A 27,528-nucleotide genomic window follows, 5' to 3' on the forward strand; every position below is an offset into this window, starting at 1 on the left:
GATGCATGTATCTGCTTATGTCAATATAAACATGACGGTTGTCAGTATTTATGTCAGTATAGATGTTTTAGGAATATAAAAAAGTGAAGACTAGAATGGTAGTTACTGGGGGTGGGAGAGTGGAGGAAATGAGGAGATGTTGGTCAGAGAGTTCAAACTTACAGTTTTAAGCTAAGTTCTGGGTACCTACTGTATAGCATGGTGATTATAATTAATAATAGTGTAAAATATATACTTGAAATTCACAAGGAGGTCGATCTTCAATGTCTCTACCACAAAAACACTCGTAGATATGTGATGTGATGAAGGTGTTAGCTAACGCGACAGTGGTCATCGATTTGCAGTCTATGTGTATCAAATCAACAAGTTGTATACCATAAACTGACACCATGTTGTCTGTCAGTTGTATCGCAATAAAGCTGGAAAAAATAGTTGTTTTAATTTGTGAACATCTGTTCGTCTTTTCTCTTGCAATTGTGATTATATTCATAGCTTTCAAGATTTGAATTTTCTCTTTTATTTTTGAGGTTGTAAAAAATAATTTAGTTCTATTAGATTTTATTTTATGGGGTTTTTTTCTATTATTTTTTATTATTATTTTATTTAGGTATTATTTAGGTTTATGATGTGGAGGTTAAATTTTCTGTTTTCATATTCATTGTAATAGTTTTTGGAAAATTTCATGAATTTTTATGTTTCTTTTATCATGTACTGAATTATTATACGCAGCTTATACATTCCTTTCTATTTCTCACATTGTTTCAGTGATCAGAAGGAAACTTTAGATACATTTTAGCATAATTTGGTAGTGCTCAAGTAACTCCCAGTGATTTTAGATGGGGTTTTAAGCCTCTAAATAAATATAAAAATATGCAATACATTCAAAATAATCAGTTTTTCCATCCCCCGAATTATATTTGTCTTGTTATTCACATTTTTAAAGGGAATATTTTTAGTATTGTTTTAAGATTGTCTTCATGTATATTATACACTTTGCTTTCATTAGGGTTATCCCCATGTAGTTTATATTTTTGTTATTGAAAATGAGCTGGTGTCATGTTTTATAATTTGATATTATTGACATGTTGGCATATTAGTTTATATTTATATTGCAACTGGCAATTTATCATCTACTCCTATTTATCTTAATTGTTTTTAGTTTATTGCTTCTGGGTTATGTGAATTAATAATTTACTTTTTTGATTTTCTGTTTTTATTTTTGTTTCATTGTAATTTAAGGACATCCAAAAGTATTAGCAGATATATCTTTATTACATTCAACTTTAATTGAGTCTTTCTATCATGTTATGTCTAAGCTGTTGTGCATTTGTACTATATGCCCTAATGGTGTAAGAAAAAATAATCTGTTAAAGGTTTTCTGTTCCTCTATGATTAAATGCCAACTCTATTATATCATTAAAGTCAGTATAATTTGCTGGCCGCTTGTCACATAGTTTGAAAAATATGCCTTATTATCTTGAATCTGTTCAAGATTTTAGACTTCTACTATTTATTTGTTATTAAATACAAATGCTTTGAACTAAGACACTTCTTCATTAATGTATTTTAACCAATATTAAGTAAATAACTTCCTTTTTAAAAGATTTCTACTTAGACGTCATGCTAAATTTTCTTTCTGCTAAATACCTCAGCAACAATGTTTCCCCTGTATACTAATCACTGCTTATCTTTATAATACTTGAAAGTTTATGATGTGACTTTGGTTAATACCACTGTTCTTTAAGAGATATTGCACCTTTGTGCATTCTGAATGCTTTAATTATCTCACAACTGTCTAATACATATGTGTTCTAAGAATCTATAAATATGTAAAATTAGAGACAATGAAGGAGGCATGTTACTTATATTGTTACATAGAACAAAGAAAATGCATAGAGTATTAGTTTAATACTCACTACAGCAAAAGGTTGAACATGGCTTAAGCACACAGAAAATGCAGAGAATCAGACATAATTTATATTATTCTTCACTAGTCAACACTGGTCTTTCTGTGAACAACTAATTGTGGATTTTAACCATTGGCTTGGGGAGCTAGACCACAAGCTGAGATGCACCACTCCTTTGTCAATAGTACCTGGGGGTTTGTTTGTTTAAATTTTATATAGCTTGGAGAAATCATAGATTCCTGCATTGGGATAATCCAACCTTTTTAGGATTATTATCTACACATGTAGAAATCACTCAGGGCCAAATAATTCCTTCTCTTACCCTAATCCCTCTAGAACATTTTTACTTTACTTAACCTGCTCAGGTTAGCTAAGTATTCTCTGAAATCTTTCAGCGTCATCAAAGGAATGATACAGTTTAATTATAGGTCTCTCCTTTGTCTTAGTCTTCCGTTGTAAAAATCACCTAGCTTTGAAGTGGGTGAAACCTGTTCAGTCTAAGTGACTAAGTTAAGGCCAGGAATACCAGTAGTCTGGAAGGAAGATAAGCCTTAAATGAAGTTGAGAATAGATCTCACTCCTCTTTGAGGACTCTCTAATACAAATAAACTCCCTAGTTCATCGAATGAATAAGTGATAAATAAAGAAAACTCAACCTAAAACATGAGGAACAGGATATGTTCCTAGGGGCTGGGGAATCAGAACCCATACTGATGGAAATCTTAATATTTAAATTCTTCTCTATCATTTCCTTTCTTATGTCCGTCTAGGCTTTTCTCATTCTCCCAAACCAACAAAAGTTCACAAGCAAGTACAGGAAAAATCTTTACAGTATTGTAAAACATGTTTCTCTAAATCTAGAATGTTAACGGTTTGTCTCATAATCATGTTAACAGTATTCAGTATTCAGTTGTCCTCTCCATTTCCCATCAGTTCAAGTGCTTAACTATTTACCCAGTTCCTCCAGCAAAAATCCCCAAGTTGAACTTGATGTCTCCTTCCCTCTCATCACCTGCATGGATCAACCGTTTAGCCCAAGAGAACAATCTAATTAGTTCTCAATTTTGACTGCACCTTAGAATCACCTAGGGAGCTTTAAACAATCCCGGTGCCTTGGTTGCATCCCCTACAGATTCTGCTGTAATTGGGCAAGTGTGCATTTGGGGCATTATGTTTTTACAACTCCCCAGGAGATTCACATATTTAGCCAAAATGATCTAAATGCTGTAAGTTAAAACACTCCTCACCTCCTGCAGGGCATATTATATTATCCTTCTCCAATGCCCGCACCACCCCATATTATCACTGTTTTTAAGAATCTTTAACTCTTCATTGACTGTGGGATATGATCCAAATACATCTGAAAGACAATGCATTTCATTCATTACCTTACTTGAGTCTACCTTCTAATCTCAGCATATGGTCGTGTTCAAGCTTCTACATCAGCACAATCCGCACCTCAAGTCCTCCATTCCTCCTCACAATCCCCATGCTCCCTCCACTGCCTCTTTAAATGTCATTCTTTTTCTTCTCCATCTAAAGAACTCCTGCTTCCACTCTATTGCTCTTCTTTAGCGTAACATCCTTTATGAGGTCTTCCTCCTTGCTCATAGACCTCCAGCTTGTTCCCTGATATTTTCACATCATGTCTTTGTTATATGTTTATACGTCTGTCTTCGGCTCGGCTGAGTCCTTTGAGAACAGGGAGTCTGTATTAGTATTTGTATCCACTTCACTGTTCAGCCCTAGCATGGTTCTCATTACTTAAGGGCTATTCGATGGATTTTTAAAAAATGAATAAGTGAATTTTTGGAAAGGTTGTAGTATTTTTTATGATTAATAAAGAGCTTATTTTTCATTAATATATAGGCAAATAGTGAGAATACTTTCCATAGTTTTGAAAAAAAAATTCCGTGTTACAAAGATTGAGTCACATTTAAGAGACCTCTGTACTTGCAAAGCTTGAAAAATAATAGATCTGGAGAAAATGTCTGCATTCCTACATATTTTCTTATTTCAGGAATATATGATCTATGATGAAAGGATTATATGGTTTCCTTTTGCATGTAATAAATAAAAATTTGTTTAGTCTATATTTCTCTATACTGATGTGTATGTAAGCTTATTTATGAAAAGATATGCATCTACATTATATTTAACTACAAATATTTTAATTTTAAAAAGATAAATTAAAGTTCACATACCATAAAAAATATAATATATACCACCTGAAGACTTTAAACAAATTTGTAGATATAATCTGACTTGTACATATTGTGAAATTCTAAGTACTAGGGAAATTGCTGGAATCCAGAAAATGTTTAAAACTTGAGTTTTATTGTAGGTGAAAATGAATGAAATTCACTGTCAGTACAACAGAGTTAAATTAGGTTAAGCAGACTCCATTATCTATTCTAGTAGATGATTTCCTAGCTCTTTTTTCTTAATTAGAAACACTGGGTAAAAATGTTAAAATTAATGATTCCCAGATCAGTCATCCGGAAATTATGAATTAAGATATCTGGTTGTGGAAGCCTCAAAGTCTCCATGTTAATCATCATTCAGATACGTTTCTTAATCATCACAGAATTCTGGGAAATATTGACGTAAGTAAAATTTAAATCTTTTAAAAATTTTCTTTAAGTGCTCTGGTAAAATGGAATATGCGTACATCTAAGTTACCTTGGATCTAGACTCAAAGTCAGCATCTTTGCTATAGACATCTTTACCTCAGGCATTTTTGCTGCAAATATTTGCTCATAACTAATTGATCATAGGCAATTTTGCCTTGAAGATAAAACAGAAATAAAAGAGGGACATTAAAGAGTTCACAATGAAATAAGAGAAATGAATAACAATTTAAAAGACTTGTGAAATATAAAATATTTGACTACATTTAGAATGTGTACAGGTTCATACAATACTATACAACAAATAACTAATTTTATTTAGTGGCTTGTACTTAAGCACTTGTCTTCCAAATCTTGTTCAGAATATTATATTCATTTTGGGGGGCTTGTTGATTCATCTTCTCCTTCCACATCACATTTTTCCTTTTTTGCTAGAATTTCCCCCTTCATTAAAAGAGATGTCAGTTTCCAAATACTAGGAGGCATATTTGTAAGCGCGCTTTGTGTTGTATTGTGAAAGTCTCTGCTCTGTTGTTTGTTCTTGGCATATTGCCACATATCCCTTGATAGATGTTCCAAAGTTCTATGAGAAGTGTAGGTCCAACTCTGCACATTTGACACCCTCAGCCTCTTTCTCCTTCAGTGTAGTGTTTCACATTAAGAAACCAACTCTTGGGGGCAAATCATCATCATCTGCCAGCTCAGTAAGTCATCAGCAATGTCACTAACTAGAAGAAATGCTAACATTTCAACCAGTTGAAACCAGACTCTCAACCAGTTATGTTATCTTTCAAGGGCAAAAATGCCTTATGGCCAATTAGCTATTTCGCCCTTGACCTCTCTCTCCTTCAATATAGTGTATTTCAAAATAAGAAACCAACTTTGGGGCAAATCATTGTCATCTGTCAGCTCCATGAAGCCATCAATAACATCACTACTGGAAGAAATGCTAATGCATTTCAACCAGTTGAAACCAAACTGTCAAAACCAAAACTGTCAACCAATTATTTTGTGTTTCACAGGCAAAATTGCCTTATGGTCAATTAGTTATGGATTGAAAATGTTTGCAGCAAAAGTGCTTATCCTGAAAATACTGGGCATGATAACCTAACTTATATGTAGGGAATTCATTACTTACATGCAAAATCATGATATGAACCAGTTTTCTAACAGCTTCATTCCTCCATACAGCCACCTGTAAGCCCAGTCTCTTCTATTCAGCATAGATACCACACAGAACAATAAAAAGCACGTGAGAACCACTGAGCTGAGTCTTGTCAGAAGATAATAATGAGTGCATTTGATTTTAGACTTTGAGCAGTGTTACAGAAAGAACAATTTTCATGGATTTTAGTTAACCCAACAGTTTCCTAACAATATATCTCAGAATTTTTTTCTGAGCTCCGTAACACTCAACAACTATTACTATTTTATGAGAACAGTGCTTTAAGAAACACATTTTGGAAAATGCTTGAATAAAGAATACTCTTGCATGTGATGGCATAACAGACACTTACAGGTGAAAGTTTTCAGGCAAAAGAGTGGTCATCTAGATTCCTAACAAAAGGATACCCATTTACTCACCTTTTACTGCAGAAAAATTTAGCATAGATCATTTTCTCTTTTTTAACAGATCAGTAAATTGAGGAACTGATCATTGTAGCTTTAAATACTAGAACCCAGTACTTACCTTTCTTCCTTTGGCGCATTTTATTTCTCAAGGAAGTCAGTAGAAGCCAGTAACAGATTTTCCATGGATACATTCATGAAATAATATATATCCTTGAAGAAATATTATAGATTCAATGGAGTCTATATATCAAATGCTTCTGTAAATTTCTTTTTCAGAGTTTGTACTCTTGGTGAACCACAAAGTATATATTACCAAAGTAATGACTAAACCAAAGTTATTGTAGTAAAACTGAATACTTACTAGTTATGTTTTGAATTTTTTGCCTATAAATATATCAGACTAAATGTTGTTCTTAAAAATTTACCTACTATTTAAAAAGACTTAATTATTAGACAATTATAAATTTTAAAATTCAACAACAAATAATCATTCATCATTTAGTTCTATAAATGAACACAATTAACACTCTAAAACATCTGCTTTATGCAACTGGTTGAAAGTTCCATAAAACCCTGTAATTTCTTTTATGATGTAATGCAAAATGAAGAACCAGAAAGGTTTTAATTATTTGAATTATAAATTCAAGTAAATTACTTTGTATATGGAAACATAGGTTAAAAAGATTCAGTTTTTTGTAAATAAGAAGGAAGAAGCAGCTCTTATATTACTTTTAAGATTCAACAAAAAGAAACAGAAAATATAAAGAGTGAATAAAAAAATGTTTCAAATTGAGCCAAAAGTGTCAGGTAATAGAGCAACAACACACTTAGCAGATCTCTGACTACCAGAGTTTTGGATCAACTCCCAGCTTTAGAAGTTGGATAAGGCTGGTGTGATGTTTGCCAAAATTGATGGAGTCTTCAAAAATGTTAAAAAAAAAAACAAACAGCTTTTGTTTATAAAGATGGAAATGTTCTTTCTTCTCCATACATAGCTTTTCTTTTTTGCCAGTATGATTTGATTCCTAAAATCTATTATGATAGCACATTTAATAACTATTTTGAAGACATGTAAAAATGGTGATACAGGTAAACTAAAAATAAAATTGTGCATCAGAATCTTTAACAGAGCACAAGAAAATTTCACATATATAAGGAAAATGGGATTTCTATTCCCCTTTTATGTCTATATTCTTCAGTAAATAAATATGCATGTAATTTTGGGTGTAAAGAACTGTGTCTTTATTAATTCATAGAATTGTTCCTTGATCCCTAGTGAAACAGAAAAGAAAATAAGATATAATTTATAATTTTCATTCAGATTCATTATATCAAAAGCTACTATTGGGAAGAAATGTCTCATGATAAGAAACGAGTTCACAAACAAAATTTTAGTTTAGTTTATGAACTTAACTGAGAGGAATTCCAACTTATAATTTGTGTATTTTAAAAAGCTTTTAAATGAAAGAAACAGAACAGTTTAGAAAGAACTATGTTTCAAGACTGGTACAACATTTCTATATCTTAAGACATAATGATTTAATCAAAATTGACATATTTTAAATAAATTATTATTATTGGAAAATGACAGTAAGCATTCTAGTTAAATTAAATGAGACTCAGGATTCCTAAAGCACCTAGAAAATATACGTTATGGGTATATAACTATTGGTTGACTAAAAATGCCACCAATGAAAAGGACAAGAATTATGGGAAAGACCTTAGTACACTGAAAACACGTTTGGTAATGTATTCCAAGGACCCAGATTTAACACACATAAAATTATATTAACTGTGCTAAAATACACCTAAAATAGTCATTGACGCCAATACAGACACTGGATCAGTCAATGGAATATTTTGAAATGTTCTGAAGCTTGCATGTAAGCATCCTTAGAGACGTGCATATCGATGACGAGTTCTTAGCGTGCTTTGGATCCAATTAATATAATTCGCTTTTAAAGTAGAGTCTATGTAGTCTCAATAGTATATTTATAAGTGTTCTCACCTATTCAAAAATTGACCAAAATACATCATGGCACAGGATGGGAAAAATCTGTTTTGTGTCAGGTGTAGGACCAAATTATGAATTGTCTTGGGAGCCAAGTAGGGAGCTTCACACTTAATATTTTATATTCTTGAATAAGGCAAATGACCTGATGAAAATATTACTCTGTCTGGTGAGGAGGAAATTTTGGTGGCAAAAAAATAAGAATAGGAATACCACATGGGACATTTAAAGCAATAGATTTCATGAGATGTAGTTGATTAAGTTACTTCATTCCCAATGTTTTGATACTTTCTATTAATTTTTGCCCATGATTCAATGTTTTAAAAAGCTTATTTTTAAAAAAAAAAAACAGTATTTATCAAGTAATTGGTTTACTATTTTATTTTATCTTTTGATAACTATACACTGGGTTATTATAATTCAAGGCCCCTTTAAAGCCAAACAAATGAATAAACAAAATGACACCTGATAACTGTGGAATCCTATGGAACACACACGTAAGATTTCCACTAGACATTCTGAAATATCGATAATTACGGGGGATACCCATTTAAATCTTCAAATTTGGAATCTAAAAGGACTTTGGACTCCATATTGGTAAGCACCAGGATAGAGGTGAGGGCAGAAACAGAAGTGATAGAATGAAGAAAGTTTGATTTTGAAAGCAAAGGATCTTGAGGAATAATGAGAAAAAATAATAAAAGAATAGAATTTTAGTTTTTAAAAGCATCTTAAAGGACAATCTGGATGCAAATCTTAACTATACACATAAGGCAACTAAGGCTTCATGAAGTTAGAATGATTTTGTTTTCTTATCACTAGATTAACAAGAATAGACAACTATCAAAGGAAGCTAATGGGACTTCTGTTGTCACTCAGAGGTCTAGAAATAAATATTTCTCTAGGTATGATCATAACAATGTTCCTGTTAGGAAAAAATTAAACCTTTCTTTATTTTTATGCACTTATGTATAGCTCCCATAATAATTGTGCAATAAGTGTTTGATTATGATTTTGTGATGAATAAATATAGGCATTTAATTTAGAGTAAATTTTAACAGAGTGATCATGTTTAGTATATATTAGTGCTTCTGGCAATGTATCAGAGTTGTTACAAAATTAATTTATTATATTTCTTAGAATAGGAAATATTTATCACATCTTGGAATACATCATGTTAACGTTTTTGGCTCAGGCATGATGAAATTGTGAACTTCCATTCTGATACAAGTTTTGTACAATCTTCAATCTTTGCTTTGTGTAATCTTCACTTTGTGTAACCTTCAGTTTGTAATCAGTTTGTGCCCTTGAATGTTGTCAATTTATGTCTCTGAGCAAGTATGCACCCATTTTTACCTCCAACTTCTATTTCCAATTGAAATTGATAAATAGGAAGCTATGTTCCCTCTTGTTGAGCATATAGTACCATAAGGAGCCACTAACAAAAGGTAGGTGTAAAAAAAAAGTTGTGAACTGCTGTATTGAACTGATAACCCAACTTGTCCCTGAATAATTGTCTTGACTGTAAGTAAAATATTGAATGAAAACAAATATGGATTGGTTTAGATGAAATAGTTGTTGGGACATCCCAAAATAACAATCCTGATGTCTTTTTACCTTTAAAAATCATTATGACTAAAGAAATTCACTTTCTTTCATGAAATGTTTGAAAATACTTTGAATTTATTTTCTAAGTCTTTTTCAGTGAATGAGTCCAGCTATCTTTAGATTAATGTATAAAACACATTTTGGTATAGTCAACGTATCTCACTATAATGATCTGTGGTATATTTTTCCAAGAAACAAAAGAGAAATGAGTTTGAAAATAATAGCTTTGTCTAAGGAAGAAAATAATGAGGATTAGTTATACAAGAAACATTTGCCAATTTTTTGCAAATGTTTTTAACTAAATCTCAAGGGATTTCCCCTTAATGAGAAGAAACCTCCTGACTACTAAAGTTCTCTGAAACAAAGCAACCACCTCTAATGGGATGATTCTATACAAGAGGTCAAAGAAAGAACCTTTTTCCATTTTCTCTAAATTCTCTCTTTTATTAAGTGATAGTTTTTGCAAAAGTAAAGAAGTTTATTGTCCAGTTAAGTCAATGTTTTAGACATCAGATTGCCCCTTCCATGGAATTTTCAAAATTGGCTACAATTTTGAGCCATCTCAAATGTCTTCTAGTTTGAAATGATTAATTGTAGTCGGCCTTTTATTTTATTTCTCTATATATTTTGATGCTGTTTGTATATATTTTGTTATACTATTCAGAAACGTGGATTTTCCAAATTTCATAAGACTGTTAATTACAGTTGAAAAATATATATGAAAGAAGAATATGGAAAGTATTTTATTTGGAAGACTTACGTTAGTAAGGAGAATGATTTCATAAAAACTCATGAAGGAAAACTCCCAATGTTCAAAAAGTTTGTAAGTCTCTCTTAGACCTCTCTAGGATATTTTTATGAAGCTGTGAGCTACTGGGAAAGAATCTGAAAATGACAAACACTGAGCAGAAGACAAATAGAAATAGAAATAGAAATAAGCCATATGGGTTGAAAAATGAATCACAGTCCAAAGGAAAAAGCCTAATTTATTTAGTAAAAATTTAATATGAGAGAGTTACAAGAAAGAAGTCTTCCACAATAATTGTCCCTTTGAAGTTCATTAAAATTACTTTTTAAACAGGGACTGAAAAAAGTAATCAATGTTAAAGTATCTTTGAAAGTCCACCTTATCATTTTCAATACTAATTAATACTACACAAAGCCTTGATGATGAATTAATCCAAGATACATTTTTTTTCCTCCAAATGTAATTTAAAGTATTTTTTGGCTGGGACTATTCATTTCTTTGGTTTTATTGCAGACTATTTAAGATAAAATGTATGCCAGTTATTTTACTTTGAAGAAATTCTTTTTATGCCATTTCTGACTGAGTTATGGTGTGTGATTAAAGGAGTTTAAAAATATCTTTTGGACTTTTCTAAAGCTATCATTTGAAAATGGATAATGATCAATCTTTTAAAAGATTGTTTTTAGCTATCATTATTTTAGATGTGTACATATAATTAGCTAATATAACCTTAAAATATGTTCTTCTTTCTTCTCTTTTCTGATATTTCAAACATCCATTTAATTTATTATTTCAACCTTTGATATTCTGTTTCACATCTCATTCTTTTCTGCATAGAAATGGCCTGCATGGCAATGTATTGTGTTATTATTTTATTCACAGTCTGTGCGTTTTCTTGATGTTGTGCTTACCAATGAAGATTACAGAGATTTCCTGAAAGTATTCATGTTAAGTTTACTATGATTTCACTCTTGTTAAAAAATAAATAAAGATTGCAGAAGATGTATCAGGTGGACATTGGAATTTTGTAACATACTAAAAACTAAAATGTCAGTAGAAACAGTATTTTTAGTGCAGATAATGAATCAATGGATAGTATCATGGAGGTCATTTGATCACCTAAAATTAAAAAAACAAAAAGAGAGAGAGAGGAAAGAAGGGACAGGGAAAATAATTTAATCAAAAATAGTATCTAAATACTCTAACTGGAAAAATTATCTTTCGTCTCACATAATCTATACCCACTTCAAAAATTAATCTCAAATTGTGGCCCTCAAAATTAGAGACCACAAGAACGTAGAAACGTACTGATATGTAACAAAGGATGATACTTTAACTTTTGTAAAATATAACCTAAATTAGCACCTTGATACTACAAATTTACATGGATAGTGTAAATTACATTGTTATAAGATGGCAGTGTGATTAAGAATGTTATAAATGTAATGAAGAATGGAGACTCATGTGCTTTTAGTTTATCATTCTGAGTTTTCATATTATGCTAAACAGATTACTTAAAATGCAGTTTTGGTTAACTACAAAGGAAAACTCCATAAAATAAATCTGTGTAGGATGTGTGCTTGGGTGTGGTGCTGAGCAGCAGCTTCATGTTTTAGCATAATTTGTTAAATGGGTGGTAATCTGCACTGCCCACACCACTTGTTCACAGAAGTTTTAAAAAGTAGGATGAAAGCATATGATTTCACTTTGGATGGAAGCAGCCATTAAACCTTTCTTCGCTGTCCTTCCCCCAACCCCCACTTCCTGCCTCCCACATCCTCCCCACCTCCCGGCCAGGCAGGCTTTCAATTACTGTTCATATTACTATAATGACCCGAACACATGTTTCAGGTAAGTAACATCCTTTGGATCAATTCTTCTTGTTACATTGGATTTTCTTAAGAAGTTCTGTGCCATAAAGAAATTGTGTTTATAATTAATCAGAGGGAAAAGTCTGAAAAAGCATTCTAAGACTTAAGTAGAAAGTGATGTTCTTTGTATCTTACAATCAAGAGAATTGAAATTCAGCTAAATTTATCTCTTTTATATGGCCCAAACGTCAATGCAATAATAAGATGAGCATAGAGAAATTGGGATCTCAATAAAGTATCCTAAATTTTGTTTTATAATAATAGCATTAAACAATGATAATATTTCCATAACAACTACCCAATTCATACTTTAACATTTGCATTATTTAAAAATCTGTCTGGAGTCCTGTGTTGCATATTGTTGTCCTTTGTAGACACTCATTCCATATTTTCCATATGTAAATAATGTATTTCAAACATTTTTCACTTCTTTTGATTTCATGGGTTATCATTAATGTGCTTTGAAGAGCTGTTCTAAAAGTAAAATTCATACTAAAACCAAACCAAACCAAAAAACTTTGTTAAAAAGTTAAGGTAATTGCTTTTATCATTCTTACCTTTAAAGAGTATAGAATGTTGGAAACACAAATATAAGGTTCTCATGGAGAATTGGTCCTCTTTATTTAGAGACTTACTAGGAGATTATTATGGAACATCTCCCTATTTATTTGTTTGTTTGTTTGTTTGTTTGCTTTCTCTGGTATTTTCATTGTAATTTCTTGGGTAAACAGTTTTTATTTTTCCAATGCCATCTTAGAATTTATCTATTTATTTGGTTGACCTTTTCTGTCAGTACAGTGACATTTTAATAACAAATTAGGATCTGTAATCCTCTATATTTCTCCATAGCATCTAGTTGTGTGTAAATAAGTTGAAAGTTTGAAGCATGGATTTTCTTTTTCTGATATTTCTCTTTAAAAATGATGTGTATTTCATCACCCATTCATACATTGAACCTTTGCTTATTGAGCATCTGTTACCTATTTTAGGCACAGTGCTCAATACTGGATTTATAAAAGCAAACTCGATAGGCATGAAATTTAGAGTTTGCTATGAACAGTAACGTGGATGAAGGTGTGTAAGTTGCTCTAAAAGGGCATAGGAGGGAAATGAGCTTGTATTGGGATGATCATGGGAGAACTTGCTGGAGGAAATTATATTAAAAGCTGAGAACTGAAGAGGATTTAGCGAATGAAATGGATGATAAGGATTAAGAAAGCAGGAATAGAAAGAACCTGTGAATGTATGTAGACTATAAGGCCAAAGAATATGGCCATAGTGTGGAAGTGGCGATGTGGTAGGAGTTGAGGCTGGGGATGCAAGCAAGTGCCAGATGGTGCTGGATTGTTTCAACTTTGGGCATTGGACCTTATCCTGAGGAGACTTTAAAGCCATGGACAGAATTTAAGGGAAGGAATCCCTTAAATCATAGTTGCTTTATAAAAATACTGGTCTTTGGTGCCATGGAGAATGGGCTGGCAGTTTCAAGAGACATTGTGAAAGGTAATATCTCAACAAACCAATCTGAAAATTCCTTTTCCTTTCTTATTCTAAGTAAAACCAGTACTGCCATAGAGACGTTGCTTCACCCAGACCCCTGCCAGGTGATAATTCTTTTTTCTTCCACATCAATCGAATCAGCATGTCTAGGGGTGAGGTAGGTAGTTTCTCAGCTCTTCACTGATGCCTTAACTCCGTTATCTCTCTCTGCTTCATAAAAACACTCAGCTTTGAATCTAACGCAGTGAGACTTTATCAAATCCTGCCCCTCACAGTTGTCCTCCTATAGGCCACCAGGATACAGCCCCTGATTCCTTAATGGTTTTTAACTCCTGGCTATGTTCATTCTACCCAGTACCACTCTCAACTAAATTCTGGGCAATTGTAATAGGTATCGACATGTTCTTTTCCAAATCTCTGGACTACTGTTTTCCAATCAGCTGGCCCTACTCCTATGGATATATCAAGGAACTTCATCATGACCAGTGAGTTCTGGCATCTCCCAGTTTCCAATTCCATAGCTCCCACTCATTGACCACCACTTCTATTTTATGGGTTTACTACCGCTAATATCTATACTATTACAATATTTCCACGACACCATCACATTGAATTGGTAGAATGTTTTACCTGTTTACCCTTATGTCCCTGGTGTCCCGTCATCCCTCCTTCCTCAGCTTAAAGCCTATGGCCAATCATTACAGTAACCACTTCATATATACCCTCTTTCCTCTCTGTCATCGTGCTTTGCAAAACCCAAACCCTGGTTCATCCCAAATCTTCACCTATTCCATGTCTGCACTCACCCGATGAGTGTGGTTGGAATAAAAAGAGAAAAAGCATAATACCATCTTCATTCATTTTACTTCAGATTCATAATCACAAAATGCAAGCTGGTCCTTCACCCTGTGCAGAAATCATTCTCTCTTTCCTATCCATTCTCTATGCCATTCTCCCAGATGATTATTGTACATTATCTAGCTTCTGCTTGAACTGTCAGTAGCTACTCTCCGTCCTCATTCCTAGCTGATAGTCTTACTTCCTGTTTAATTGACAAAATTGAAGCAGTAATAAAGAACGTTGGTAAACTCCTACTTACCAGCATTAGTATCTCCATCTTCTGCTGCCTTTCCTATTCTATGACATCTACTTTCTCTGTTTCTACCCAGGCTTTGGCTTTAAGAAGACCTCATCCTTCCTCATCTACACAAAAATATCACTCCAGCAACTCTCCTCTTTCTATTCCACATTGCCGATTTCCCTGTGCTATTTCTCTCATCTCAGAACAACTACAGTAACAGACTAATCTCTTATCTTCATCCTGTGAGCTACTGCATATTTATCAGATTTAATCTTACTGCTCTTCTGAATCTGTTTTTATGAAGCTTATGAATAACTTCTACAGAATCCAATGGTTCTCAGTTTGTTTTATCACTCAGCATCATTTGACATAATGTAGCACATCCTCTTCCTGGAAACATTCTCTGCGCTTGGTTCTCTTTATGCCACAATCCCTTGGTTTGTTTTGTAACCTATTGGTCCCATTTTTGCAGTCTCTGTTGTTGGTTCCTTCTTTTTCTAAAGCTGCTTGGAGTGCTTTAGCACTCAGTCCATGGCTCTTCCCTCTCTCTATGTTCACCCCCTTAGTAAACTTGTTCATCCTCACAGTTTTGATTACCATAGCTCTGTAGTATTGTCTGAAGTCTGGGAGGGTTACTCCTCTGGCTTCGTTCTTTTTGTTTGGTATTGCTTTGGCAATTCTGGGTCTTTTGTGATTCCATATGAATTTTAGGATTATATGTTCTATTTCTGTGAAAAATGTCCTGGGTAATTTGATAGTGATTGCATTAAATATGTAGATTGCTTTGGGTAGTATGGACATTTTAAGAATATTTATTCTTCCAATCCAAGAGCATGAGATACCTTTCCATTTCTTTAAATCATTTCCTTTATCAATGTTTTATAATTCTCAGCATATAAGTCTTTCACCTCCTCGGTCACATTTATTCCTAAATATTTTATTTTTGGATACAATTTTTAAAAGGATCGTTTTTTTTTTTTAACTTTCCTTTTCTGATATTTCATTATTAATGTAAAGAAACAGCCTCACAATTTTAAATATCTAAATGTATCCGTCAGGCTGTGCCTCCCCACTGAATTAAAGGTACAACAGTACTGATAGAACACTCCCAGCAGGATGCCTAGTAGACATGAAAGTGTCACATGTCCTTGACTGAGCTTCTGATACTCCCTACCCTCTTACTGAAAAACAAAACAAAGCAAAACAAACAAAACACCTGCTCACTCACAGTTTTCTCTATCTTGATCGTCTCTGCCCAAACCCATGTAGTCATCCTTGAGTCTTCTTTTACTTACATTCTATATTGAATTCACCTGGAATTCCTGTTGGTCATAGCTTCAAAATATAACCAGAATCCAACCACTTCTCACCACTTACTCTGTCACTCACTCTGATCCAAGTCACCATCATCTCTCACCTTTATTATTGTAATAGCATCCTAACTGGTCTCTTTTATTACTATTTGGATCTCCTACAGTCTATTCTCAACACACCAGCCAATATGAAGCCATTAAAATGTTAACTCATAGCATGTTACTTCATTCAAACCCTCTAATTAATGTCTCTACTTCACTCAGAATCTCAAAAGTCCTTACTGTAGCTTATGAATTCCGACATGTTTCTCTCTTTCTCCATTTACCCTTTCCCTTGCTCATTCAATTCCAACCGCACTTCCTCATTGCCAGTCCTAAAACATTCTGAGTACATTCCCACTTAAGGATTTTTTCACTCTGTTTTCTCTGCCCCAAATACTCTTCACCCTGAGAACCACATGACTTTGTGCACCTTCTTAATGCAAACTCCATTGATGTATTAGTTATCTATTGCTGCATAACAAAATTACTACACATTTTTCAGCCGAAAATAACACACACTTATTTTCTCACAGTTTCTGTGAGTCGAGAGTCCAGTCGTGACTTAACTGTGTCCTCTGCAAGGCTGCAGTCAAGCTGCCAAGTCTGCAGTCACATAGGAGGCTTGATTGAGAAAGAATCTAGATTTTTGTTCACATGGTTGTGAGCAGCATTCAGTTCTTCATGGGCTATTGGAATGAGAGATTCCATTTCTTGGCTGGAGTTTTCCCTCAGCTCGTATCCAGATAGGCCTTCTCAATATGGCCACATTCTTCCTCAAAGCCAGAAATGAAAAGGTATCGCAGTCATCTGAAATGTGATCACAGAAGTGACATCCTGCCACCTTTAGCATATTCCATTTGATGTAAAGAAAGTCACAGGCTTCACCCACACTCAAGGAGAGGGGCTATCACAAGAGGAAGCGCGTCAGAAGGTGGAGACCATGTGGCCCACCTTAGAGTAGGTCCATCATACTTCACCACCATGTTTAAGGTTGTAACCTCTTCCAACTTCTAAATTCTAAGGTACTTCTTATCCTCTTATCCTTGAACTGTGTGAGGAAAGTCAGAACAGTCATTTGGAAAGCTGAATAATGACCACAGATCCATCAATTAGAAAATTATTGCTGACCTTGATGGAGAGAATACCAATAAAAAGAAAAACTATGAGGGGAATTCAAACTGCAGTAGGTTTAGGAGTAGGAAACAGAAAGCATGGCCTGTTCTTGGGTGAAGGTATGGCACCTACGGTGACCTACGCTGGGAAACAATGTCTGTGAAGTTCTGTTGTAGGCCATCACAATCTGTTAATTTTTATTAATGATCAAGGTAGTTGTCAAAAAGTATTTAGTAGGATATTCCCAGTATTAGAGAAAGAATCCTCAGACGCTTAAGGAGTGACTAGATTTTCTTGTTAAGGAGTCAGTCTCATACACTGGAAAAATGAAGGCACACGATATTAAAGAAAAGTTATTCTGCATGTGTGAAGCATCTACTAGGTATAAAAATTAATCATCTGTTTATTCTATAATAGGTACAACCAGGATCTGGTAGCATTCAAGCATTATTGAGTCTGATGTTCTGATAATATATTCCAGTAAAGGGAAGGCTTGGACGGAAATGAGTCTAAAAGGAAATTGAATCACACACACACTGACGCATGTGACTGAATTGTTTTGACTGTATAAATCTGAGGTTGAAGAAACTCCTGCGGTGACTACTTAAAAAAAAAAAAATTTGAAAGGTTTCACTGCTGAGTTGTATTGTAGGTTCAACCAGACAAAGTACAGTCCAATGAGGAAATGAAGAATTTATGTGTGAATGTCTAAGCCAGCAAAAATTGTCTGGGAACCAGCAAAGTTTGTTCATGCATATATCTGTGCTCTTAATCCAAGCATGTTTTGCTTGAATATATTAGAATTTGACAGCTCAGTTAAAACATTATATATCTCAGTCCATCTCAATCTGCCTCTCTTTCTTTGAGACAGTCCTTCGATGTTCCCATCAGTCACCTCCACACTGCATGGCCCTGTTTCTTTGTCCATAGCTGACAGATTCAGGGGTGGGCACCTGACCAAATGTGAGCCAATGAGATTCTCTCTCAAAGTACGTTGGAATTTTGAACTTAATCAGAGACTGGGGTTTATACAAATCAGGTACCAACCAGGAAAATAAAAACTATCCTAGGTAATTTAAATGGAGAATTTAATGTGAGAAATTTGTTACATCTGTGATGAAAAATCTGTGTATGTTGAGGGTAATTAGAATATGGCTTTGTTGGTGAAGAGTAGTGGGACAGTGACTTCACATGTATGAAAGGTTTCATGCATGTTATGTGTGTGTGTAAGTATAATACACATATATTTTTCCACATTATTATATGGTAATAAAATGTAACTAGAATTATTATAATTTGGGGACTATCATTTTTTCATCATATTTCACCTTTTCAACATTTGAAATTTTAATGAATTTTAAAGAAATATTTTCCATTTTAATAAAAGGATATAGAAAGGGTAAGATTCTATCTGAACATTATAAATGCCATTTATAATTTCCTGCTTTCTAAAACTGGGTTATATAAGAGAAATTTGGGTAATGGTAATTTATCTTTAGATATGATAGGTTGACTTTGGAATATTTGTTTCAATTTTTATTTACACTAGCAATGTATGAATTATTTCCTTATAAACTTTATGGGAAATGCATTATTAATCATATTTTAATTTGCATCTGTTTAGTTACCAGTGAATTTGCCATTTAATAAATAATATATTTGCTCATGAAGACGATTGAATGAATCAGGTCAAAGGATCAGGGAAAATCTGAGAACTGTATCACAGAAACCAAGGGATAAGAGTTTAAGAAAGTTATTGTAAGAAGTCACATAAGATAAGGACCGCAGGGTGACCAGGGAGCAGTCTTGGCACATTCAGGACAGGTATAGAGGAGCAACAGGAAAAGAAATTTCTATTTTGGGTTGAGGTCTGGAATTTGAAGCCAGAAAGTAAAACAGTGACTATCAAATACACTTTTCAGAAGCTTAGCTTTTCAAGCGGCAAAAGAAATGCTAGTTAGACTAAGGTGGACAAAAGGGAGTAAAGTACCAAAGGGTGAAGGGGAAAAAAGGGGGAAGTTTAGAGTGTTAAGTCTATTTAAAGATGGAATAGAAGGTGAGAAATTCAAGAATAAAAGCAAAGTGAGGCATTTGATAAGCAGGTAGGTATACAATGAAGGAGCTGGATATTGGGTTCAGTTGGATATTGTTGGAAATTGTTGAAAGATCCTCTTATCATGGAAAGTACAAATAGATAAGATAATAAAAAAAATATAATATACTAAAACAGTTATAACATATGTTATTGGTGAGGGGGAAGACTGTAAGAATTTAAGAAAGCTCTTTCGTTCTTTCTACTGCGGTATAGTCAGTTTACAATGTGTCAATTTCTGGTGTACAGCATAATGTCATATATGGAGACGCATATATTAATTTTCATATTCTTTTTCACTGTAAGCTACTACAAGATACTGAAGATACTTCCCTGTGCTATACAGTATGAGCTTGTTTAGACAAAGCTCTTCTTGATAGCTTCTATTGGGAAAGAATGCAGCATAAGTTGTGGAGAATGACTAAACATCAATTCATCATCAATTAACTGACACTTTAAAAAAAAAAAATCTGCCAAGGAATATAAGAAACAAGGTTCTATTAGTAGCTGTTCTCCCAGAAAGTCGCTATATAAAACATATTTTAGGGGGTTTTAATTAACAGCAGGTGGCATTTACTACCACAGAAGTGGATGTATTCGTTAGTTAAGCAACTTCCTACTGAGTACCAAATGCTAACATATTCAGTTTGGAAATGCTTATCTTTTTTAACCACTGGAAGCTATTTTGTAAAACCGGGGTCCTTGGAGACCTATTGCTGGGATATGTAATCATTTTGGCATAAAACCTAATCCCTAAAAAATGCAGTTTGAATTATTGCATGAGTTCTTTATCTTTAGTAAGTGAGGGTTTGTGATGAAACAGATGAGACATTTAATCAGCTTAAAAAAATATTTTCAGTGATGTATTCTAGGAAAATGCCTCTATTTTCTATGGTAAGACATCTCTTAATCATACTGGACAGTTTCATTGTATCTGCAATAAAGGAAATGAACAATGGAAACATTTATGTAGTGTCTGATTGTCTGGGGATGATGATCTATAAGATGCAGGCCTATTATTTAATGCTTTGGGGATTCCCTTCGCTTCCTCCATCATTCCTTTTGAGCTCTGGTTTCTGTACTAATCCTAGAGAGAAAACACAAGCATTTATGCTATTTCTGGATTGGAAAATTAGGCCTGTACTTAACAGTTAAATAATATTCTTAATTAACTAAAAATAGAGTTGGTTAAATTGCCGTGAGTGATCATTGTGGCGTTTTCCTCCTTTTTAGTGCAGAAAATTGTCCATAACTCTGGGCACTCTGGACATATACATGAAACCCTTCCAATCTGTAAGTTTGTGATTGTAGGTTTTGAATATTTATGGTGCACTATACCTCTATGATGGTGATTTATTTTTACTGAGCCTCATGGGTTACAAATTGTCTTGCCAAGTTGGGGGAGGATCAGAAGAGGGAAGAAAGGCTGCATGGTATTTTGTTCCCTGTTGAGCTAATTAGGAATCTAGGGCTTATTTAGAAACCTGCAAATCTCAGACTCACTTTCAGTCAATTAGTCTAGCTCAGGCTCTAATTTAGACTGTATTTAGATTTTCCCCAGGTCAGAGGGAAAAGAGGTATATTTTACTCTCAGGCTTCAGAGAAAAAAAGGAAAAAAAAAAGATTGTCAGTGATGACATTGGGAATCTGGTAGAGGGGTAGATTAGTTGCAAAGGGGGACATCTTTTATTGTAGAAAAAGTGAAAGGAAATGAAGGATTTGTAACGGAATGTGTCATATAACATACAATAATCTGATCTATTAGAGAGTTCAAATGTCCCTGTGATCTGGAATACTCAGATCATCTGCTATTGACATTGTTATCCTTATAATCAACAAACTATCCTGTATTTTTAATTTTCTAGACTCTGAGATGTCTTCTTTGTAGTCTAAGAGAGGTATATATATTATTATTTTCAAGGTACTAAGTCAACTAAAATTAGTTATATTTTCATCTCTTTAAGAATTAATGAATACTTTATTGTCTTTGATTGAGACGGGAAAGATGTTCTGGTCTCATCATCAACATATTCATGGTGTAAACTATTACTTCCACAGAGTAGGAAGATGTGGTTTCTTTGTGTTGATTTTAATTAGCTTTTGTTTCAGAATATACCCTAACGGGGCAAGTTGCGGGACAAGCGTATATGCACTGTCTTTAATGCCTACACGAAACAAAATCAGGTAAGGGATAAAAAAATATGAACAATGTAGAGCCCCTATTTTAGGAGAACTTACCAAAAAATAAGGGAGCAAATGTTCATAGAAAACAGTGATGCAAGATTTTCTTTCTTACATTTGAATACATCTTTGAACAAATAATCACTGGTTCATAAAATCAAGTTGATAGACAAAGGTACACATTGAGAACAATTATTCCCTCTCACTTCTTACATTTCTTGTATTACCTTTTCATGATTTCTTTATGCAAACAAACTGTATGTGTTTCCTCCTTTCTTACATACCTGTCTTGCTACATACCTACCATTTTACTCCTCGTGCAAGGTTTGCTAGGAGTTGTGAGCACAACACTTTAAGAACAGACAAAAGATGAAAATGACTTCTGGCTAAGAAGAGTTAAGGGATGTTTCAAGGATGAGTTGGTGTTTGATTCAAGTCCTAAAATGCGGTCATGCAGGGAAAGAACATTCTGTGTAGAAATGACATCAAAAGCCCAGAAGCAGCAAAGTAGACGTTCAAGGAATGATTAGAAAAGAACAAGCAGTTGAGTGACTATAAATGGAGCGAGTAGTGGGTGACAAAACTGGAGGGATGATTTCGGGGGAATTGTGGGTATTTCTGTCTGTTGTAACCTTGAAATTTTCCGTTCTTTGGAAAAATATATACAGATTGCGCATTCCTAGAGTTGGTAGATTTCTGAGTTTTGATGACTGCTAAAATCTCCTAGTTTGACTCAACAACTCAATGCTTTTTATGTTACTACTTAAAATATTTAAAAATCCAGTTTAAAACTTAATGGCATATGTTTTGATCACACTGTGGCTTTTCTCCTTGAAACTTTCCAGCCATGATCACTACATACTCTTCTCAGCTTCGTGTCAGATGACGTGTACACTATCCATTGCTATCGGTCATGGGCCAACATTAAAAAAAGCAGATTCTTCCAAGTCCCAAACAGAGAATAAAATAGGAGGGTCTGGATTGATTTAACTTTTTGCTCTATCTTCTGGGGAAAACTCTAGCTCAGAGGATTTCTGTGTAACAAGGGTCCATCAATTTTAACCAGATGCACTTTTGGGTCGCCAGATGATATCATAATAATAGAATAGTCTAGAGAATAATGATGCTGTAGCTGCTTGGGAGAACAAAGAAACATTGACGAATGTTTACCACCCAACTCTAAAAAGATATTTTGCTTAAATTCAATTTAAAGATTACTTTCCTGATGATTTACATCTAGTGAGTAGGATTGTAAAAGCAGTCCCTTGAGAGCTGACCATTCCGTGCATATTAAGACTAAGGAGATTTTTTTTTTCATTTAAATCTCTATTTTTTTGTAAGTATACAAAATTATATCATATGATAGAGTGGGGTTTTTCAAGAAATTCCTTTCAGCTATTCCCACATTCTCTCCCTAGCTCTCATTCCAAAAAAACAACACTTGTTTTCTGACTTAAAATTTTTCTTCCATCTTAGATTAGTTAATCTGCTGAAATGTTTTAGTAGCATCTATTGTCTACACTTAATGTTATTTACCTTATCTCCATAATTCAATGAATTAAATCATTTTAGTTTTTAAATATAACTAAAATAATACAATTGTCAGGTGATAAAGTTTCTGCTCATCATTTCACGTACTTATTTTATATTGTACATATTTCACTTATTGTGTGTATTCCCCTGGAGTTTTACCCTACAATGGGGAAGATAGTGATTATGTAAATATCCAGGTCCTTCTCATTTTTGTTAATTAGTCACAGAAATTCTTTGCTCCTTTTATATGATACAGGTTTTAAATCAGTTGTTCATTGATCAGTTTAACTCTCTGTCCTGGTCTCTGGACCTAGTACACGCCCAAGCCAGGGACTGGATCTTCACAACTGCCTGTTAGCAGCCCGGCCTCCATGGTCTTTCCTATTCCTTCCTCCAGCATTTAGTCTTAAAACTATTGACATTATCTATCTGTCTATCTGTGTACCTATCTATCTGTGTGTGTATCTATCTATCTATCTATCTATCTATCTATCTATCTATCTATCTATCTATCTATGATCATTTCATTACATTATCCCTTTCATGTAGTTTAATCATCTGTCAGGAGAAAACATTTTTTTCTCTTTTAAAAGTTTCTGTGGGCAGCTGCAGTTACTACTTCACAAACGGGTTAAAGCAACAACACAAAAGAAAAAGAAAGATAGTTGCAAGGGAGAATGTTAGTTGCAAAATGCTCAGATGAGGAAATACACACAGGAAAAACAGGCTGTTCTTACATGTCCTAGACAAAACCCTAAGGTTAGCTGTTAAGGCTAAAAATCAGTAATGGTCATTAAACAGTTTTATTCAGTTCAAGAAGGTGTTCAAAATACATTAATTTGCAGGCACATCTACATAGAGTTAAATGATAACAAGTTAAATTATTTATAAAACACCCTGATTGAGTTACAAATTATCCTGATTGGCTTGTTAACATAAATGGTGCTTCAAAAAGCATATTAAAACGTCAACCTAAAATAGTTAATTTATTCAGCAGGCATACTGCTTTAAACAAAACCACAAATTCCTATAGTGGTCCTTTAAGAGACATGAAGAATGCAAAATATATACTCCCACATCCAGCTTGGACAGTAAAGATCCAGTTGCCAGGCCTCCATACAGCCCAGTACATGAATTCAAATGCCTTTATTCTGCCATTGTCTTCTTTAGCATGATTTTAGCCCAGGAAAATTGCTTGGTATTTCATACAGGTCCAGACTGAACCATGTTCAACAAAAAGCATCAACAATTTTTGCCTTGAAGGGGCAGAGAAATGATTTACAATTGCAAGTTTTTCTCAAGTAACTACTCTTAAGAAAAAGGAGGTCATGGGATTATAGTCAGAAAGAAGGTATCAATCTGAGAGAAACCTAAGGCCATCCTGGTCAATATACATGGCATATAACTATTTTTTAAAGGACAATTTTGGATATTTTACACCTGCAGAAGGAATGCTTATCTTGACTTTTATCTTTACTTAATTCTCACAGATGCATATCTTTTAGTTTCTATGACATTTTATATTCTACTTCCTGAAACACACTTTAAATTCCATAGTTTTGTGTGGTCAAGTTTCAAGTGCAAATTGTTCTATATGCAAGAAAAAAATATTTCTCTAGATTTAACTCAAATATGCTATGTAGACATTGTCACAGAACTGTAGACAAGATCTGAAATACCAAATAGAAGTATTTCTTCTTTTCATAAATGAAAAGAACACAGGGGACACAAAAAGAAAAGGAAATCTGGATAAGCTTCTTTTTTTTTTTTTTTTTTCTTAATGTTTCTTTCATCTTTTCTGGTGAAAATGTCTGAAAACTCTGACATAACTGTGACCCTCCAAAGAAGAAAGGACATCCTACATTGGTGGACGCATTTCTCCACCCACACGTTCTGGATCTCAGCTGCTGCTTCTGGAAGCTACTTCGCCTTGTTTTCTCTCCGTTGTCTGTTGTGAATATGTGAAGACACAGAGCTTCATAGCAAAATAATCTTTCAGGAAGTTCCGAGAGTTATAGGACAAATTAGAGGTCTGTTACACAGTGGTTATAGAAGAAAAGCATTCCAGGCTCTTTCTCTGTGTTAATCATAAAGATCTCTTCAGTTTTAATACTGGGGTTTGAGTATTTTCTGTTTCCCAGATGGCTATTTCTTAGTTGTTTGGGTTTTAGTTGATGGTTGCATTTGTCATGCCCTTCAGTTTGGTTTTCCCGTAATTACAGTGTTTGGAAATTTCTTAAGAAGAATTTTGTTGGTGAAATAGGAAGTAGTATAAAATTTTGAGTTATTTAAAAAGCCCCAGACCAACTTTTTAACATTAACCAGTAATGACACTCCAATTTTTTAGATTAGGACAACTTCCAGTACATAACAGGAGGGCAGCAACCCCACATCTCTTGGTATTCAAAGTATATATTTCTAATTCACATCTTAGTTGGTTGTCTTTCACGTCATTGCACCTGCCAATTATCTCTGGCTGCCCCTTTAAACTTTTAAGTTATGCACTTCGGTCCTGGGACCAATTATCTCTATACATATCTCTCACATCCCAGTCAAAGCCCGGATCTTGGAACAGCATTTTCACATGTGACATCTGATACAGATAGTTCAAGACAGAGATCTTTATCTCCTTTTGTCATTCTTACCTCTCAAGAGCTGTTTCCTTTTGTTCACTATTTTTTTAAATAAACATACAACCACCCTCTGCGTTTATGAAAAATAGAATAACGTCTTACTTATAAACAGCATACAAATGTAGTTGTGAACAAAATCTGTAAAATCATATCTCAGTACGTGAAATCACGACATCCCCTGAGTTATTTCTAGAAAGAATATTATCCACTCACTCCACACAGATTTTTTTTTGCTTAACAGTGTCAGAATAACTGTCTTCAATTAAGCGATCCTTTCAATAGCTTTAAATCATTTTCCACTGGCAATGCTTCACAGTGGGCAACTTAAATTCCTTGTACTTGCCCCTCTTGCTAATGGATATAGAAGGCAGTATTTCGTTCCCTTTATTTAATATTTCTTTATGGTATTTGAGGGATGTTTTGAAGCTGTTCTTCTGGTTCCCTGTCCACTAATAGCAATGTTTCTAGGAATTATCGCTTGAAAGATACAAGAGGCAGAGGACAAAAAGTACTTTTTGTGTGGAATTTCTTTCCAGTCTCCCCATTTCCCTTTAAAAAAATAATCACACAAATTGTGCAGTCAGAAACACAATATTGCCTTGTTTACCAGTTTGTTTTTTAAAAAGTAATGTTTTAAATTACTTCCCCAAGTGAATTAATTCCTTCTTCTACCCAAAAAGAGTAGAACTGACAAAAAATGGCCAGTGTAGTTTTTGGACACTTCATCTGCGTGTCTCCAAGGGTCTGTGACTGTTGGAGGCGATAGTGATCTCAATCTCTATTTTTCTTCTTTAGGATCTGTTTTCCAAAACAATAATTAATTAGTGTTTAGGAAAATTAAAAACAAGATAAAACAAAAACCAATCACCTATTTCTGATTATAGCTCCACTAACAGGACCCACCTCTCTTGTGTCATTGCAGTAGCTGTCTGAGCAGAATTGGGTTTGAAGTGACCTTATACATATGATGCTCTGAACCAGACTTACTCCCCGGTGGTTAGATGAGAAAGCACTGCTAAGCTCAACATTTATGGTCCTTGCTTATCTGTTAGGATGAAGGATTAAATTTTATTTTAATTAATTGGCAGTCTGTATTCATTCAATGGACAATTTTTCATGAGGTATTTGCCATTTTATAAAGGCATTTTATAAAATTCTAGGGATGAAAATACAAAGCAAGGACGGTCTTTGTCTGCATGAAGCAAAAGGTCAGTGGGAATGAAGATGTACAGATGGTTTCAGTACAGTGAGAACCATGCTTACTTAGGCACATACACATATTACAGACAGTGAGAGGTTTCAAGAGAAATGCTGCATGAGGTAGCTCAAAGGCCTGAGTAAGGGTCCCAGAGGAGGGGCTCTTTGAGCAGCGATTTGCAGAATGCAAAGAAGAAAGAAGAGTCATTCCAGGCAGAGGAAAATTGTAGCAGATAGCACAGTTTGTTCAAAGAACAGTAAGTAAGCTCAGCATCACGAAACAACTGTGCAAGAGTGGAGAATGGAAAGACAGAAGACTGTTAAGAAGGAAGGGGCCAGATCTTCGGAAATACCGCGCTGTGAGTTGGCTTCGCAGCCTGTCTTTTGTTTTTGGACCGTCCACAAGCTAAGAATAGTTTCTCTATGTTTAAATAGTAGGATAAAAGTCAAAAGAAGAAGAAGATCTTGTGTCACATGAAATTACATGAAATCAAGT

General features: G+C 34.1%; 1 protein-coding gene across 4 annotated transcripts in view; it reads left to right on the plus strand.

Annotated features, from left to right (window-relative positions):
• Positions 1 to 27,528, plus strand: part of AGMO (alkylglycerol monooxygenase) — a 323,670-nt gene that overhangs the window by 226,222 nt on the left and 69,920 nt on the right. Inside the window, exon 13 of one of the 4 annotated variants that reach the window (XR_012508187.1) lies at positions 4,397 to 4,513. The exons of the other annotated variants lie outside the window; for them this stretch is intronic. The gene's annotated coding sequence lies outside the window, so the exon portion shown is untranslated. The remainder of the gene's footprint in view (positions 1 to 4,396; positions 4,514 to 27,528) is intronic. 4 annotated transcript variants of the gene reach the window in all.

This window comes from Camelus bactrianus, chromosome 7 (assembly GCF_048773025.1).
Source record: "Camelus bactrianus isolate YW-2024 breed Bactrian camel chromosome 7, ASM4877302v1, whole genome shotgun sequence".
NCBI classification, from domain to species: Eukaryota; Metazoa; Chordata; class Mammalia; order Artiodactyla; family Camelidae; genus Camelus; species Camelus bactrianus.